General features: G+C 35.8%; 1 protein-coding gene across 1 annotated transcript in view; it reads left to right on the forward strand.

Moving 5' to 3' along the window:
• The first annotated feature begins 593 nt into the window (after positions 1–593).
• LOC140226267 (uncharacterized) overlaps positions 594–17,441 on the forward strand; it is a 72,208-nt gene continuing 55,360 nt past the window's right edge. The window contains exon 1 of the mRNA XM_072306758.1: positions 594–678. The gene's annotated coding sequence lies outside the window, so the exon portion shown is untranslated. The remainder of the gene's footprint in view (positions 679–17,441) is intronic.

Consider the following 17,441-nt stretch of genomic DNA (forward strand, 5'->3'; position numbering starts at 1 on the left):
GCAAATATTCACAGAAAATGTTTAATACGATATGATCTTACTATTTCACGCTATTTGCAATCATCACAACCATATCCCATTTTTATGACATTGTCTGTCCGTGTATGATACGATACGAAATATATTCAATGTATAAACGCTGCCATAGGTCTACAATACAGCTTTATCAATACAGTCGCGGCAGAATTCAAACCATACGTTCAAGACTATCACATTACGCGCAAGTACAGACACGCCCGCAAGAGCTCTCGTTGCTGGGTGTGTCGAAGCTGTGTTCAGACACAATGCACAGGTATAAAAACGACAGAGAACAAGCAAGGAGCCTGTCCGTGTATGATACGATACGAAATATATTCAATGTATAAACGCTGTCATAGGTCTACAATACAGCTTTATCAATACAGTCGCGGCAGAATTCAAACCATACGTTCAAGACTACCACATTACGCGCAAGTACAGACACGCCCGCAAGAGCTCTCGTTGCTGGTTGTATCGAAGATGTGTTCAGATACAATGTACAGGTATATAAAAACGACAGAGAACAAACAAGGAGCTTCTCAACTATAAGTGAGTGCATTCGCATTGACGGATGACCAACATTGTCCATTCTCGTTCTTACGCGTAAAGGAATCGGGGGCATCGACAGTTCTCGGGAAATTGCGGAAGGAACGGGTTAAGGTATAGTGTAATATAGACCTATAGATATATATGTTATTGGTATATCTCGGGTTAATTTTTAGTACCTTTGTGATATAAACCTATATCAGGCGCGCCGGAAGCAGTTTTGGATTGGGGGGGGGGGGGGGCAAACATTGGAGGGGGCTCAAGATTAGACCATGCATATGTTACACAATATACACATACACACACACACACACACACACGCACACACATCTATTATATATATATATATATATATGTAAAGTGGCGTACGGTGGGTCGAAACATGGGGGTAACCATAAAGTAATTTTGACGGTCAGTATGCTTGTGCGTGTGTGCGTGAGCAATCTATGGGACTACAATACATTACGGAATGTGTGATACATTCAAAAACGCAGTCATTGAGGAACATTGTAAGTTTTCCTTACATGGATTATGGAATGACGGTGTGAAACGATCGACAAATTATATACTGTTAGCATCATAAGGTGAATGGCATAACAATAAAATGCGAGCGAGCGAAGCGAGCGAGCTTGAAAATTTTGATATTCTACAGTTCCAAAACTGGAGTTTTAATTGTAGCTACATATTTCGCTTTGAAATAAATGGGGGCGCATCGGGCGCGACTGCTGGCAATTATTGGCAGCAACATTAGGAGAATGGAATAACGATTCAATGCGAGCGAGCGAAGCGAGCAAGCTTGAAAATTTTGACATTCTACAGTCCCAAAACTGGGGTTTGTAGCTTTATCTTTCACTTTGGAAATTAATGGGGCGGCGCATCGGGCGCAACTGCTGGCAGTTACTGAAGCAGCAACATCAGGAGAATGGCATAACGATTCAATGCGAGCGAGCAAAGCGAGCGAGCTTGAGAATTTTAACATTTTACAGTCCCAAAACTGCCGTTTGTAGCTATATTTTTCGCTTTGGAAATTAAGGGGGGCGCACCGGGCGAAAACTGCCGGCAATTACTGGCAGCAACATCAGGAGAATGGAATAATGATTAAATGCGAGCTAGTGAAGAGAGCGAGCTTGGGATTTTGACATTCTACAGTCCCCAAACTGCCGTTTGTAGCTTTATTTTTCGCTTTGGAAATTAAGGGGGCGGCGCATCGGGCGCAACTGCTGGCAATTACTGGCAGCAACATTAGGAGACTGGCATAACGATTCAATGCGAGCGAGCTAGCTTGAGAATTTTAACATTTTACAGTGCAAAAACTCCCGTTTGTAGCTATATCTTTCGCTTTGGAAATTAAGGGGGGGGGGCATCGGACGCAACTGCTGGCAATTACTGGCAGCAACATTAGGAGAGTGGCATAACAATTCAATGCGAGCGAGCGAAGCGAGCGAGCTTGACAATTTTGACAATTTACAGTCCCAAAACTCCCATTTGAAGCTATATTTATCTTTCGCTTTGGAAATTAAGGGGTGGGGGCATCGGGCGCAACTACTGGCAATTACTGTCAGCAACATTAGGAGAATGGCATAACAATTCAATGCGAGCGAGCGTGAAAATTTTGACATTCTAGAGTCCAACAACTGCCGTCGTAGCTATTACGTTTTTCGCTTTAGAAATTAAGGGGGAGGCGCACCGGGCTCAACTGCTGAATGCGAGCGAGCGAAGCGAGCGAGCTTGAAAATGTTGACATTTTACAGTCCAAAAGCTGCCGTTTGAAGCCATATTTTTTCTTTTATTCATATTATACATATTTATTTTATTTTCTTTGTTTATTCATTTACTTTTATTATCATTGTTATTATTATTATTTTTTTTTGAGGGGGCTTTTTTTTTTGGGGGGGGGGGGCAAAAATGCGTTTTGCCCCCCCACTTTTTGGATTGGGGGGGGGGGGCGGCCGCCCCCCCTGCCTCCCACTTCCGGGGCCTATGACCTATATATATATGTTATTGCTATATCTCAGATAAATTTTAGTACATTTGTAATACTTATTCTCAAACCAAGTAAATACGTCTCTACCATCTTCCTCGTATATCACTTTTGTTACCAATAAAAGAAGATAAAGAACGGAAATCAACATAACTCGGTCGCTATTTGTTTTATGGACATAGCTCGCTTGTATAACCGATACAGAGGAAAGTGATAAAAAAAATGTCGAGTTCTCGCTGCCTTGTAGCTAAACTGTATATTATGTACTATCTAGTCATTACAAGCATAGAATCATTAAAACTTAATAATTCGATAGATTTATTATCGATGATAATTATATTCTCATTGTGTTTACAATGCTTTCAAACCACACGTTTTACCACACGTATTAACATATGAAGTAGAAAATAAAGAGGAAAATAAATGTAAAAGAACGCCATTCCAAACTGTATTCGCTGTATATATCATACTCCTCATTCATTCAGAAAAAAAAATAAAGAAATACCAACGAACTTCTTTACCTCGATGTTTGATGTATATTCCACGTATGTCCACCATTGAGAAGAAAAAAAAAAGAAGAAAATAAAGAAGAAAACAAAGAAATATGAAAGAGCCCCTTATATCCAACGACTCTTTTCTTCACAACCCTTGTCCTGTACGTGTAACTAATTAGTCTCGTAGTCTTAAAATCAATCGTTTTTTTACGATCAATCACACCACATTCCAATCACTCCCCATCGCACACAAAACAAAAAACACGCCCACATCAACCACACATTACACCACGCACACACGCACACAACGCACACAACGCAACACCAAAACCGGTACTAACACATTCATGTACAATCTTCACACGGTCCTCGCCATCCGAATCCAAACCACATCACACGTTATAACATACAACCGTCACCAAGACATTTTCACCCATTCACGCAACACATCACCAAAAATATTCTAAGTTCCAATATATCTCGGACTTAAAATATCAACATCACATCACACGTTATAACATAGGACCGTAACCGAAAATTTCGGCCAATTTCTTAACTACAGCGTCTATGGAGAAATTCTAAGTCCAACTTTAACACGGCCTATGGAAAATGAACACCCCCGATTAGCCTACAACACGCGATTTCCCATAGGGCGTCACCATTGAGACTGCTATAACTACTTAAAGTTTTGTACAGAGGGTTGAAAATAGAGCAAAATCTGAAACCCAACTGAAACCTAACCTAACCGTGGTCGAGCCCGCCTTCATTTCAGTGTAAACGCGCAACCGGCCAAATGCGGGGCCAAAATTGGCCGTGCATTTGGCCACGCTCTGGAGGTGGTCTCGGCCGTGGCCGAGCCCGGCCTTTTCTCAGTGCAAACTCAAACTGGGCCAAATGCGCGGCCAATTTTAGTCTGGCTTCCAAACCCTCTGCCCGTACTATTTCGTTATTCAGGATATTAACCCCCTCTACGTCGAAAACTAGTATTTTTTTCTTTATCCTCCTTCGAGGGACTTTATAATTGCTAAGTATATATATACAAACGAAAAATCGTATATTGGGCAAAAACTAATACCAAATTCAACAACATCAAAGATTTATCTCTTACATTAAATCCTGTTAATATCATTCGCTTATTAACAGTGATATCAATGTGAAAATAAGCGCATATAAAATTTGATATTTTTTCCCAATATAACTTTGTATCTGGGCAATATAACATAACATGCCAAATAGATTCAGCTTCGCTGCATTTCTTACAAATCATATCAGACGTAATTTGACATTTTACTAAATTTTCTTTAAATGGTAATATTCTATGTAATAACTTAAAACTGTATTGCTTTACTTTATTATAAAATAACTTTCCAAACTTGAAATCAAACAACACTTTCCAATCAAATTTTGGAGGTATATACAATGTTTTTGTCCAAAAATATGTCACACTTAACTCAGATTTCTTTTCATCCAGCAACAACAAATAAAACTGTTTTGTTTTTTAAAACTATCAATTCAATTAATATCCCCAGTATTTATCTGAAACAATTCTTTATTAAACGAAACATCTCGGGTACATTGCCTTTTAAACAAATAATAAAACCACACCTGTGACAGTTCTTTTTTAATTCTTTCATATTGAAACGATATTAATAAAGAATTCAAATTCATTATTTCATATATTTGTTCATGATTTTTCCATGATTCATTTTCTATCAACTTTTAAAGGGATGGTACAGTATTGGTGGAGATGAGAATTGGGCTAACTTTTTGCGAGATACCAAGAAAACACTTATGATGTAGTACAGAGCATACCATTTTAAGAGGAATTCGAAGCTTATTTGATGAAAATCGGGTTTGGAATGACTTAAACATGCAAAAACAAAGTAAAACAAAGTGATTGTAATAAAGTGCGGGTCCCACACTTTATTAGAATCGCTCTTTTTGGACATTTCGGCCATTTCAAAACCAATTTTCGTCAAATAAACGTTGAATTCCTCATAGAATTACATGCTCTTTCATATTTCCTGAGAGGTTTCTCGTTATCTCACCAAAAAGTGTTAGAGACCTGAAATTAGGTCTCAACAAAAACTGTACATCCCTTTAACATGAATAACACCTTTTTCAACCCAATCTTTATTAAATAAAACTTCATTCATATACTTGATGTTCGTATTATTCCAAATAACTTCATTTGATATATAATTTACCTGCAATATATTTGTATAATGCATTTTTGCCCATGTAGAAAGAAGATCAAAATAAATTATAATAACGGTAATTTGTATCTTTTACACAATAACATCATATCTACAGCTGAACAATTATAATGTAAACATAAATAAACCCCTCCAATTTTATATAACCAAAATTTACATATATATTTACAAGATTTATCACTAGCATCTAATAATTTCGGCAACCAAGAAAGCCTAAGTGACTTCATTTTGCATCTAAATCAATCATTCCTAAACCACCTTGTAAAACACAATTCATTACAACCGCTCTTTTAACTTTATCTTTTTTAGAATTACACAAAAATGAAAATAATATCTTATTCAACTCTTTTACATATTTCTGAGGAATTTTATAACAAGTTGAATGATAATCAACTGAGATACAAGTAAAGATTTAATAATAACTACTTTCCCATAATAAGTTAAATTTCTCATCCTCCACATTCTTATCATTCGCTTAATTTTCCCACCTTTAACTAACCAATTTAAGCGATTAAATTCATTTTCTGTATGACACAAAACAACACCAAGGTGTGTATCCGGCTCTTCTGTCCATTTTAAATTTTCTAAACAATTAACTTCATTAATATCAATATTCAATGGTAATATTTTTGTTTTTTTGAAAATTTAACTGTAACCCAGCATATTCATCAATTATACATTGTACCTCTTACATTGCAATATTACCTGACTCTACCGAGTCAACAATTAATGTAGCATCATCAGCTAACTGTGAAATACGTATAACATAAACATCACGGGATGGATCGTTATAAACCGGTATACTAATGCCGTGTATATTCATGTTAGAGCGTATACGTGTTGCCATTACTTCAACTACTACAACAGATAATAAGGCTGATAGGGGGCAACCCTGTCTTCAACCCTTTTAATCTTGAATACATTTGTAAACCATCCATTATTAATAACCTTTGCCACTACATCCGTATATAAAACATCTATCCATTTAATAAATGATTCCATAAAATTCAGTCTTTTTAAAACCTGCAAAAGAAACTTATGACTCACACAATCAAACGCTTTTTGAAAATCAAAAAAAAAAAAAATAAGTATACCTTCCTTTTTGAATACATGACAATAATCAATATCTTGAATCAATCTCAAATTATCTACAGCTGAACGCCCTTTTATATAACCAGTCTGATCTCATGAAACTATTATATGAATCACTCTTTGTAATCGCTGAGACATAACTCGAGCAATTATCTTATAGTCTGTGTTTAATAATGATATCGGTCTCCAATTATCTAGAATTCGTTTATCTCCCTTTTTATATATATATAAGTGTGAGAACCCCTTGCTTTTGACTTTCAGATAACTCACCTTTAACATAAGCTTCATTTAAACTCTCAACCAATAAATCTTTTATATCCATCCAAAATCATTTATAAAATTCAATACCTAACCCACCACACACCCAGGTGTGACATTATTTGACATAGACATAACAGCTTTGTAACATTCCTTTTCTGTAATCATTCCTTCACAACTATTCGCATCCAATTCATCTAACTCACATAACCTTGTTCCTTTCAAATAAATATCTAATTCATTATCATCAACAATATTTGTGTCAGAATATAATTTTTCATAATACTTCACCATACTTTTTAAAATTTCACTTTGACAAAATAACTTTTTACCATCTTCAATAACACAATCAATTTCTTTTTTTAACTCCATTCATTTTTTGTCGCTTTAAAAATATTTGGTTGACTTCTCGCCAAACTCCATCCACTTTTCTCTTGCTCTTACATATGCATCTCTACATTTGTGCGTATATATCTCATCCAGTTCTTTCTGAACATTTTTCATTTCTTGAATATCTTCACTTTTACCATTTTTATCTACCATTTCACTTAAATCTGAAAATTTCTTTTGCAACTGTTTCATTCTCTCATTCTGTAATTTTTGAATATTCAATTGTCAATTCTCTAACTTTGATTTTAAATATTTCCCATCTCAACTGTGCATTTTCATTACAATACTCCATATCAACTGTTTTAATCAAATTTTTAATATAATATATAACTAGTATAGTTTTAAGGTGGTTTTGTCCTGGAAAGGATTTTTCCTTCGGCAAAAGCCTTTGCCCGAACGGCCACTTTGTCGCCACGGAATCCAGTTGGCAAAGGGTCTGAAAACCAGACTATACCAAATTGCGTTTGTTTACAAGCAAAGTGCCACTACGACAAAATATTGAAAGGTTTGAATTAAAAGCGCGGCCGAGCCCGGCAGTGTAAACAGACAAATTTGTGGGGCTCGGCCCAGCCCCGCACTGTAAACGGGGTCTTAATGTTTAATTTCATGAAACTGAATTATGCTGTCATTTTAAAATTGCCTGCAACAAAATTGTACACTATTCAGCCATTGTTCATATTAATGTCAGTGGTATCTGATGTATAGTTTTTGAACTATTCAGGGTCAAAAGTGGGAAATGTTTTTTTGTAACACCTAGTGCTCATAAATTAGGGAGTTAGGTCATCCACATATTTCTGTATGATTGGTATAAAAAAAAAGCTGCTGTTGCAGATTTATTCACAAACAAAAAAGGTGTCTTCCACAACTAAACATTACATTGATTGTATATCTCTAATTTCAACTGAATTGATATAAAACTGAGAGTAGTTTGATCCAGAACATAAAATGTGCCCTTACCATGGCAACGAATCATGCAATACCAGCAAAACAGATATCTTACATGTCTTGCTTTGATAGTGGTCACACATGCCACATTTGGGGTGATTTGCTAAAAAATGAGAGTAGTTTGATTGACAAGTTTTCAGGAAAATTTGCCATTGCCAAGGCAACACATCATTCAATACTATCAAAAAAGGTGTCTTGCACATGCTACCTTTGATGGTGGCCACACATGTTGAATTTGGGGTCAATTGCTCAAAAAATAAAAAAAGAAGTTTGATCCAAAACATTTGGTGGGATTTTTTTTTTTTAAATTTGCCATTACATGTACCATGGCAATGCATTATGCAATACTAACAAAAGAGGTATCTTGCACATTTCACTTTGATAGCAGTCATACATGCCAAATTTTGGGTTAATTACTCAAAAAAAGAGAGTAATTCCATCCACAAGTTTTTGTGGAAATTTGCTGTTGCCATGGCAACGCATTGATACTGACGAAAAAAGGTGTCTTGCACATCTACCATTGATAGCAGTCACACATGCCAAATTTGGGGTCAATCGCTCAAAAAATAAGAGAGTAGTTCGATCCACAAGATTTTTTGTTATGAACTGACCACTTGACCGCCCAATGGACTGACCACCCACCACCAAGTGATTCCTACATACCCCCATATACACTATGTGTGGGTGGGGTATAATTAAAGATAGGCATAACAAAGAAAGGCAGGAAAACAAAACTAGAAATGTCGCTTTGGCGACTGGTATGCCTCCGCCATAATGCATGATTTTCCCAATAGGTCTAGACAGTACATGTGGACACTGTGTGATTACATTTCCACAAAATTGGCAAAATATTGGAACGACAAGTTTGTCACAAATGTGTTGAATGTTCACCTTCCTTGATGTAGGTTTAATTGGATGAATAAGAGAGCATGTATCTAGGGATTTAAGGACTTTAACTTGACTTTGACCCATTCATACATTTAGGCATTGAGTAATTTTCAAGGTACAGGTGTGGAGAAAAAGTGCAATTTCTGAATTGAATAGTAAATTGTTACCATTTTCATCTGGCCCTTGACCCTAAAATTCATAAGATAATTACTTTCAGGTAGAACATGCATAATATGTACTAAGTTTCAAGGTAACTTGAGCCACTTCCGAGATATGGAGGAAAAAGTTAGTTCAGCACTTTCACTTGATCTTTGACCTTTTGACCTTTGTGGCAAAAAGAGAAAAAAAAAAAACTTTCCAGAGAATTTCTATTACGTTACACACGCATACACCAAGTGTAAAAAAATAACCCTGCTGGCATTGCATAAATATGAGGGTAATAGTAAAATTTTGAAGTCTTGCACTTGACCTTTGACCCCTGACCTTTGACCCCATGAACCCTACATTCTCTAGATAATCACTTCCAGTCAGTACATGTATATACTATGTTCCATGAAGATACCTTGAACAATTTTCCAAGGTACGGAGAAAAAAAAGAAGTTTTAATATTTTTACTTGACCTTTTGACCTTTTGAACTTTTGACCTTTGACCTCATGACCCAAACTTTCACCAGAGAATCTTAATTGGGTAATACATGTATAAACTAAGTTTCAAGAAAATCTCTTCAGGCATTCAATAGATATGGTGGAAATAGTGAAATTTTATGTATTTGACCCTGACCTTTTGACCTTTGACCTCATGACCCAAACTTTCACCAGAGAATCTTAATTGGGTAATACATGTATAAACTAAGTTTCAAGAAAATATCTTCAGGCATTCAATAGATATGTTGGAAATAGTGAAATTTTATGTATTTGACCTTGACCTTTTGACCTTTGACCTTGAGCATGTGCACCCAAAAGTTGATAGGCACAACTTCACCCCCTAATACACATACATGCCAAGTTTCATTAGGATACCTCAACAGGTTTCGATAGTTACCTTGTCCACAAAATTCATTACGGACGGACGGAAGGACGGACGGACGGACGGACGGACAACCCGAAAACATAATGCCTCCGGCACCACTTCGTGGCGGAGGCATAAAAACTAGTGGTCTACAATTCATTTTTCAGGAAAAGTCACCAAGGCATAGTAAAAACTTGAAACTCAATGAAAATTTGCCAAACAGTGAAACATAAACTCTTAATATTTAAAAGATTTTTATCCTTTATTCATTTGTTTATCATCATCTACCATTGATAGCAGTCACACATGCCAAATTTGGGGTCAATCGCTCAAAAAATAAGAGAGTAGTTCGATCCACAAGATTTTTTTGTTATGAACTGACCACTTGACCGCCCAATGGACTGACCACCCACCACCAAGTGATTCCTACGTACCCCCATATACACTATGTGTGGGTGGGGTATAATTAAAGATAGGCATAACAAAGAAAGGCAGGAAAACAAAAAAACTAGTGGTCTACAATTCATTTTTCAGGAAAAGTCACCAAGGCATAGTAAAAACTTGAAACTCAATGAAAATTTGCCAAACAGTGAAACATAAACTCTTAATATTTAAAAGATTTTTATCCTTTATTCATTTGTTTATTTTTATAGGGATGACAAATTTTTTTTTGTTAGTTTTGATTTAAAAGGAGGAAAAGTCAAAGCATCTTTTAAAGTGTTGTCAAGGCTGTTCCAGAATCTCGGGCCAGAGAAACAAATGTGTTTCGAACAAATTGTTCGTAATAATGGTAAATGATATTCACTGGAACATTGAGTAGGAAAATTGTGTACACTGCATCATAATGACAAAAGATTTTATACACCATTATTTTGTGGTAGACTTTTTTAAATGTATTTAAACATAAATTGACCCAGCTGAAATATATACAATGTATTAATAATTCATTTTATCAATATCAATCAGTTTGAGCATGCGGTTACCCTTAATGACATTTTTTTTTGCAGTAATATAATTTTTTTCTAAAAAAAGTTGATGCATATTGCCCCACACTAAAATTCCAAAATTCATCTAGAATTATCACTGAAGGTGATTAATACCCCCTCCCCTAGTGTTGCTTTATAGTATGTGATGTCATGAGGGCAATGACATTAATACCAAGTTTGTGCACTTGTCGAATTGGAAACAGAATGATTTTAGTTTTCAATGTATACTGTACAATTACAGAGTTGACACCTAGTTCCACAACTTAGGTTTGGGTAAAAAGTGTGATTACCATGGCAATGTATTGTCTGATACAAACACAAGGGACATTTTGCATAACTACACTTAAAGACCATCATACACACCAAATTTGACCTTCATAGCTTTAATGGTTTATTTTGATACAAAAATAAGTGGTTACCATGGCAACACATTTTCCTTAAACTAACACATTGGTGTCTTGCAAAACTACACTTCTAGATCATGATACATACTAAATTTGACTTTAATTGCTTGAATGATGGAAAAGTTATTCGATCTGTAAGGTTTTGGTAAAATTGTGGTTACCATGGCAACAGTTTGTGTGACAAACACAAAAATTATGTGTTCCACATCTATACCTCAGGGCCATACTGCCTACCAAATTTGGTTTCAATTGCTTGAAAACTGTGAAAGAAGTTCACTCCACAGAATTAAAAACAAACATGCGGTTACCATGGCAATGCATTGTCCGATACAAATACAAAGGACATTTTGCAAAACTACACTTAAAGAGCATCATACACACCAAATTTCACCTTCATAAATTAAATGGTTCAATTTGATACAAAAATGAGTGGTTATCATGGCAACACATTTTTCTTATATTAACACATTGGTGTCTTGCATAACTACACCTCCCGATCATCATACATAATAAATTTGACCTTAAGTGCTTGAATGATGTGGAAGTTATTCAATCCACAAGGTTTTGGTAAAATTATGGTTACCATGGCAACACTTTATCCGACAAACACAAAAATTATGTGTTCTACATCTATGCCTCAAGGCCATAATGCCTACCAAATTTGATTTAAATTGCTTCAAAACTGTGGAAGTTGTTCACTCCACAAGATTTCGAGGAAAACATGCAGTTACCATGGCAATGCTTTGTCAAGTACAAACACAAAGAGTGTCTTGCATAACTACACCTATAGATCATCATAGATACCAATTTTGAAATTGATTGCTTAAATACTATGGAAGTTATTCAATCCACAAGGTTTTGGTAAAATTATGGTTACCATGGCAATGCATTGTCCGACAAACACAAAAAACATGTCTTGCACGTCTATACCTCAATATCATTTAAATTGCTTCAAAACTGTAGGAGGAGTTCGCGACGCAATATTTTGCAACAGAAAAACCGACTGACCGCCCGACCAACATCACAGTGATTCCTATATACCCCTTCACACTACGTGTGGCGGGGGTATAAATATGGTAATATAAAACTGGAGTAAAGCATAATAAATGTGGAAGATGACAAAAATATTTAAATCTATTAATTACACCTTTGTTAAATTTGTGAAGTTGTTTTACAGATAACATTAACATGACCTTTCCATGTGAGTTCGCATCAGGTGCAGACCCTCCTTTTTTTTTGGTTAAATACAAAAAGAAATAAAAAGAACTAGAAATATCGCTATGGCGACTGGTATGCCTCCGCCATAATACATTGTTCTTCTAATAGGTCTATAGTACAATGTCTTGACAATGTGTGACGACAGTTTCACATAACTGGCAAAATATTAAAATGACAAGTTTATCACAAATGTGCTGAGATGTTCACTTTCTTTGAACTAGGTTCAATTGGATGAATGACTAAATTGTCAGAGTGCAGGTATTTGGGGATTTGAGGATTTTTACTTGGCTTTTGATCCTTTTATAAGTTTATGCATTTAGTAATCGTCAAGGTATGGAGAAAAGTGTAATTTCAGTATTGAATGGTAAAATATTAGCATTTAAACCTGGCCTTTGATCCTTGACCTCAAATTTCAAAAGAGAATCACTGTTAGGTAGAACATGCATAAATATGTAATAAGTTTCATGATGATACCTTGAGTTACTTTCGAGATATGGAGGAAGAGGTGAAGTTTAGCACTTTCACTTGACCTTTGACCTTTTGGCAAGAAACTTCCCACAGAATATCTATTGGGTAATACATGCATATATCAAGTTTAAAGAAAAAATCCTGCAGGCATTGCATGAATATGAGCGAAGTAGTGACACTTTGACAGGTTGACCTTGACCTTTGACCTCTGACCTTTGACTCATGACCCCCAACTTCCCTAGATAATCACTGCCCATCAGTACATGCATATATACTAAGTTCCACAAAGATACCTTGAACCATTTGCAAGATATGGAGAAAAATGTGAAATTTCAACCTTTTGACTTGACCTTTGACCCTTGACCTTTGACCTTATGACCCAAGAATCTGTCTGGAGAATCTGCATTTGGTAGTTCATATATAACAAAGTTTCAAGAAAATACCTTCAGGCATTGCATGGATATGGGGGAAATAGTGAAATTTTGAGCATTTGACCCTGACCTTTTGACCTTTGACCTTGAGCATGTGCACCTAAAAGTTGATAGGCACAACTTCGCCCACTCATACATATACATGCAAAGTTTCATTAAGATTCCTCAAACAGTTTTTTTTAGTTATGCTGTCCACAAAATTGATTACGGACGGACAACCTGAAGACATAATGCCTCTGGCACCACTTCGTGGCAGAGGCATAAAAAAATAAAGGGGGAACCCCTTTAATATCTTTTGTTTTTAAAACAAAATTTTAAAATAAAAGTATGCATGAAATCACATAATGACCAAGATTAACATAAAAAGAAAAATATCCCCAAGGAGAGACACCTCTCTTGCAAGCCGATTGTAGTGGCACCAGAAAATTCTGCTTCAGCCTTGTTTGTTTTTTGCTTGTCAGCTGATTGATCAAACCCCGAAGTGGCACTAGAAAAATATACTGCTTTACGCTCCACCTTTACTGAATTCCTGGATCTGTCCCTGCAAAGTAGATTATAAGACTAAAGAAATATGAACAAGCTGATTACCTTGGCAATGCCATTGTTGGATCTAATGAGAAGTACATAGACAGTATCACACAATGCTGACTAAAATGCAAAGTGATCAGTAAAAGTTTATTCAGTTATTGAATGAATGCTCTGATTTCACAGGGTAGCCCTTTCAGTAAGGGCGTCGAGTTATAGAGGGACTGTACATACAAATTACAAACAATATGCAAAGGTTGGATGAAGAAGCCATATAGAGCTACATGTATTTCTGCTATTTTATGTTCATTGAATCTAAAAGCCTGAGTGTAATTTAAACTTTCAGAATCAATCCATTACAAACAATACAGTGCAACCTCGATTATCCAGCCTCCTTCTATCCGGAAATCTCTATTATCCGGACGCATTCACGCAGTGAAGGACTTTTCTTTTCATCCAAAATTGAGAAACAAACAATGACTTTAAACTCAATTAAAATTTCTACAAAGCTCACACGATTTACCTACAATATTCCCGACAGAACTAACAAATTCACACCACATCGTAAAGCAGGCTAGCATAGATTACACCACTGTTGCAGCGTACGCTACCTGCTTAGCTGCCAGTGCACTGGGACGGCAGCTTGGACGGCAGCTATATACATACATTAACATTGTGTCTCCCATATCCAGCCAATTCGTTTATCCGGATGAGTGCCGGTCCCGACATGACCGGATAATTGAGGTCGAACTGTATGTGATAAAATCGAAGATATTTCTTCTTCTTTTTTTAAAATCATTATTTTCTTCAATTTGACATATTCGGCAACAATGCTTGTTTCACTAAAATGTTACATTAGATAATCTTCCAATGGGCAAGAAATGTTATCAAATGCTAATTACACCTGGAATGTTCAAATTCCTACCAGTCTACTGAAAGACAAAAAGAAAATAACACAAAAGAGAACCAATGAGTCCTATTGTAGGGAATTTGGATGATAAAACTGACTGACATGAAGAAAGGCTGGAATTTTTTAACAACTTTTGCTGCAACATTCATCTGTCAAAATCAGAATGATTCCATACAGTAATCAGTGTTTCATGCATCTCAATGGGAGAAAAGAATTCACATGTCCGGGAGATTCCTGTATATATTTTGGGATGAATATTTGATTTTTTAGGAAGCCTACTGGCAGAATCACAAAGACCTAGCAGCTCTCTTCTACATTAAGTCATCTAAATTAATCAGTGCAAAGAAATTGCAAAGAAACATATCATCATTCTTCTTTTAGTACATGTCATGTATGTGTATTTCTACAGACTTCAGAACAATAATATTAGCAATACATTGTTATGGTCTCTGCAGATTAATCACCATGAAACAAATTCAACATTTTGTCTTACAATCCTGAGGCACCTAAAATCATGGGCTTAAGTTTTACAGTGCAGTGCGTATATACTGTACATCAATAGCTTACATCCATTATAGACATCTACGTCACAGTGTTTCACTCAAAACTCGACTCATGTATGACATGTTAAACAACATACGCCAGTTAATAAAATGGTTGAATTACGACATCATACATTACTTTGAGAAATGAAGGCACAGATCACAAGCTTAAAGTCTGAAAATATCAGCATAAAAGGCTCTCTAGAAAACTGAGACCAAACATGAATGGCATTTTAAAATCACTCATCACGATACATGTACACACTTCCTGAATCAATGCCATTCAAACAATGCAGATGAAATATAGGAATGTGGCTCTATGATTTTAATGGATCCACAAAATCTGCAATTATACAGGATTACATAATAAAAAAAAGAAACAAACAATGACTTTCATATCCTTTACACGGATAAAGTAATGATACATGAATATACTTCATGTACTTGTGTATTTACCACAAATTTAACATACAAGCGCAAGTTAGTTTGTAGTTGGCAGTGATAGCCACTTAGCTCACCTTAGTGTCTGTCAAACTTGTTACATCAAACAAGTCAAATGAGAATTTGCCAGGTGTAAAATTAATGCAAATTGTCTTTATTCATACATGTACTAGAGTAAAGGTCACTGGTTGAAACAAAATAAAATTTGGCCATTTAAGCTACATGTAAATGCACAGTCAAATTGTTCGAACTATCCAAAACTGATGTGTGAAGGGGGTGCGACACATCCACATAAAACTAGAGAGAACTGATTCCACTCATTAAAACAGGTTGCATTAAGTACATTCTCCACAATCAGCAGCTTTGTTGTTACTTCCTGAAATCTTCTAACTGACCCACCCAACAATGAGCAAACATCAAATGCACCAATATAAATCAGAAGCTACATACAGAGAAGCACCAAGAAAGCAAAATGAAGACACTTGCCCAGTGTGCCATTGCCACATTTTGTGTTGCTACAATCACATCAGTAATCTTTTACTGAATATTAATGTCTAAGGTAAAACATACATGTAGTTTCCATAAGACTGCAGAAACTTGTTGATTTTTGCTCCGAACTGGAGACCTGTATGAAATAAATGTGTGAAATAATACAGTGAAAACACGATTCCAGATAGGTAATGGCAAAAATGTGAAACACATGTACCATCCAAACAGGCATGCCAGAAGTAGTGCACTCTAAAAAGCATTCCTGATCATGGTTACTTTATGATCCCTTATCATTCACACTGATGACAATACATCGGGCTAAAGTAGTATCCATTGCATGAAAGTGAATCACAGCACTGCTAGGGCATGTTTTGATCATCACATACTTCACGTAGTAATTTCTTGTACCAAGGAGGTATGTTCTCTCATACCTCCTTGCTTGTACCAACACACTAATGAACGGGGCAGGTGCTTCAGGGACACCAGCTTTCTGACCTCACTTTTTAAATCTCAAAATACTCCAAATATCTCATTATCCTGGCATATCACATCAGCCAGTCAAGTTTATTGGTAGAGCCTTTTGACAAATGGCAAACAAATTCCAAATGGTGTTAGATGGATTTTGCGCCCTTGTGAGAACTACGTTTTACCTTAAAAAGAACCAGATTGTCAAACTATAAGCATTTTAGTAAAATTTCCTAAAATCTATACAGACAAGTTTCTTGGTAGAGTCTTTTGACATATGACAAACAAATTCTGAATGGTGGTAGATGGATTTTGAGGCCTTCTGATAACTATGTTTTATCTTAAAAAGAACTTGATTGTCAAAATATAAGCATTTTGGTAAAATTTCCTAAAATCTATACAGACAAGTTTCTTGGTAGAGCCTTTTGACATTTGGCAAACAGATTTTGAATGGTGGTACATGGATTTTGAGCCCTTCTGAGAACTATGTTTTATCTAAAAAAGAACCGGACTGTCAAAATATAAGCATTCTGGTAAAATTTCCTAAAATCTATACAAAAAGCAAATAAGCTCTTACTATGGTCTCTTGACTGAAACAGATAATCAAGGTCCAAATTCAGAATACCCTGACAAAGTGACATGTATAAGTCAAGAAGTGAGAAATACAACCACAACACTGCTTAATCCATTGCACTAGATCTTGGTTAAACAATCTAGTCTACAAT

Source organism: Diadema setosum, chromosome 3 (assembly GCF_964275005.1).
Source record: "Diadema setosum chromosome 3, eeDiaSeto1, whole genome shotgun sequence".
NCBI classification, from domain to species: Eukaryota; Metazoa; Echinodermata; class Echinoidea; order Diadematoida; family Diadematidae; genus Diadema; species Diadema setosum.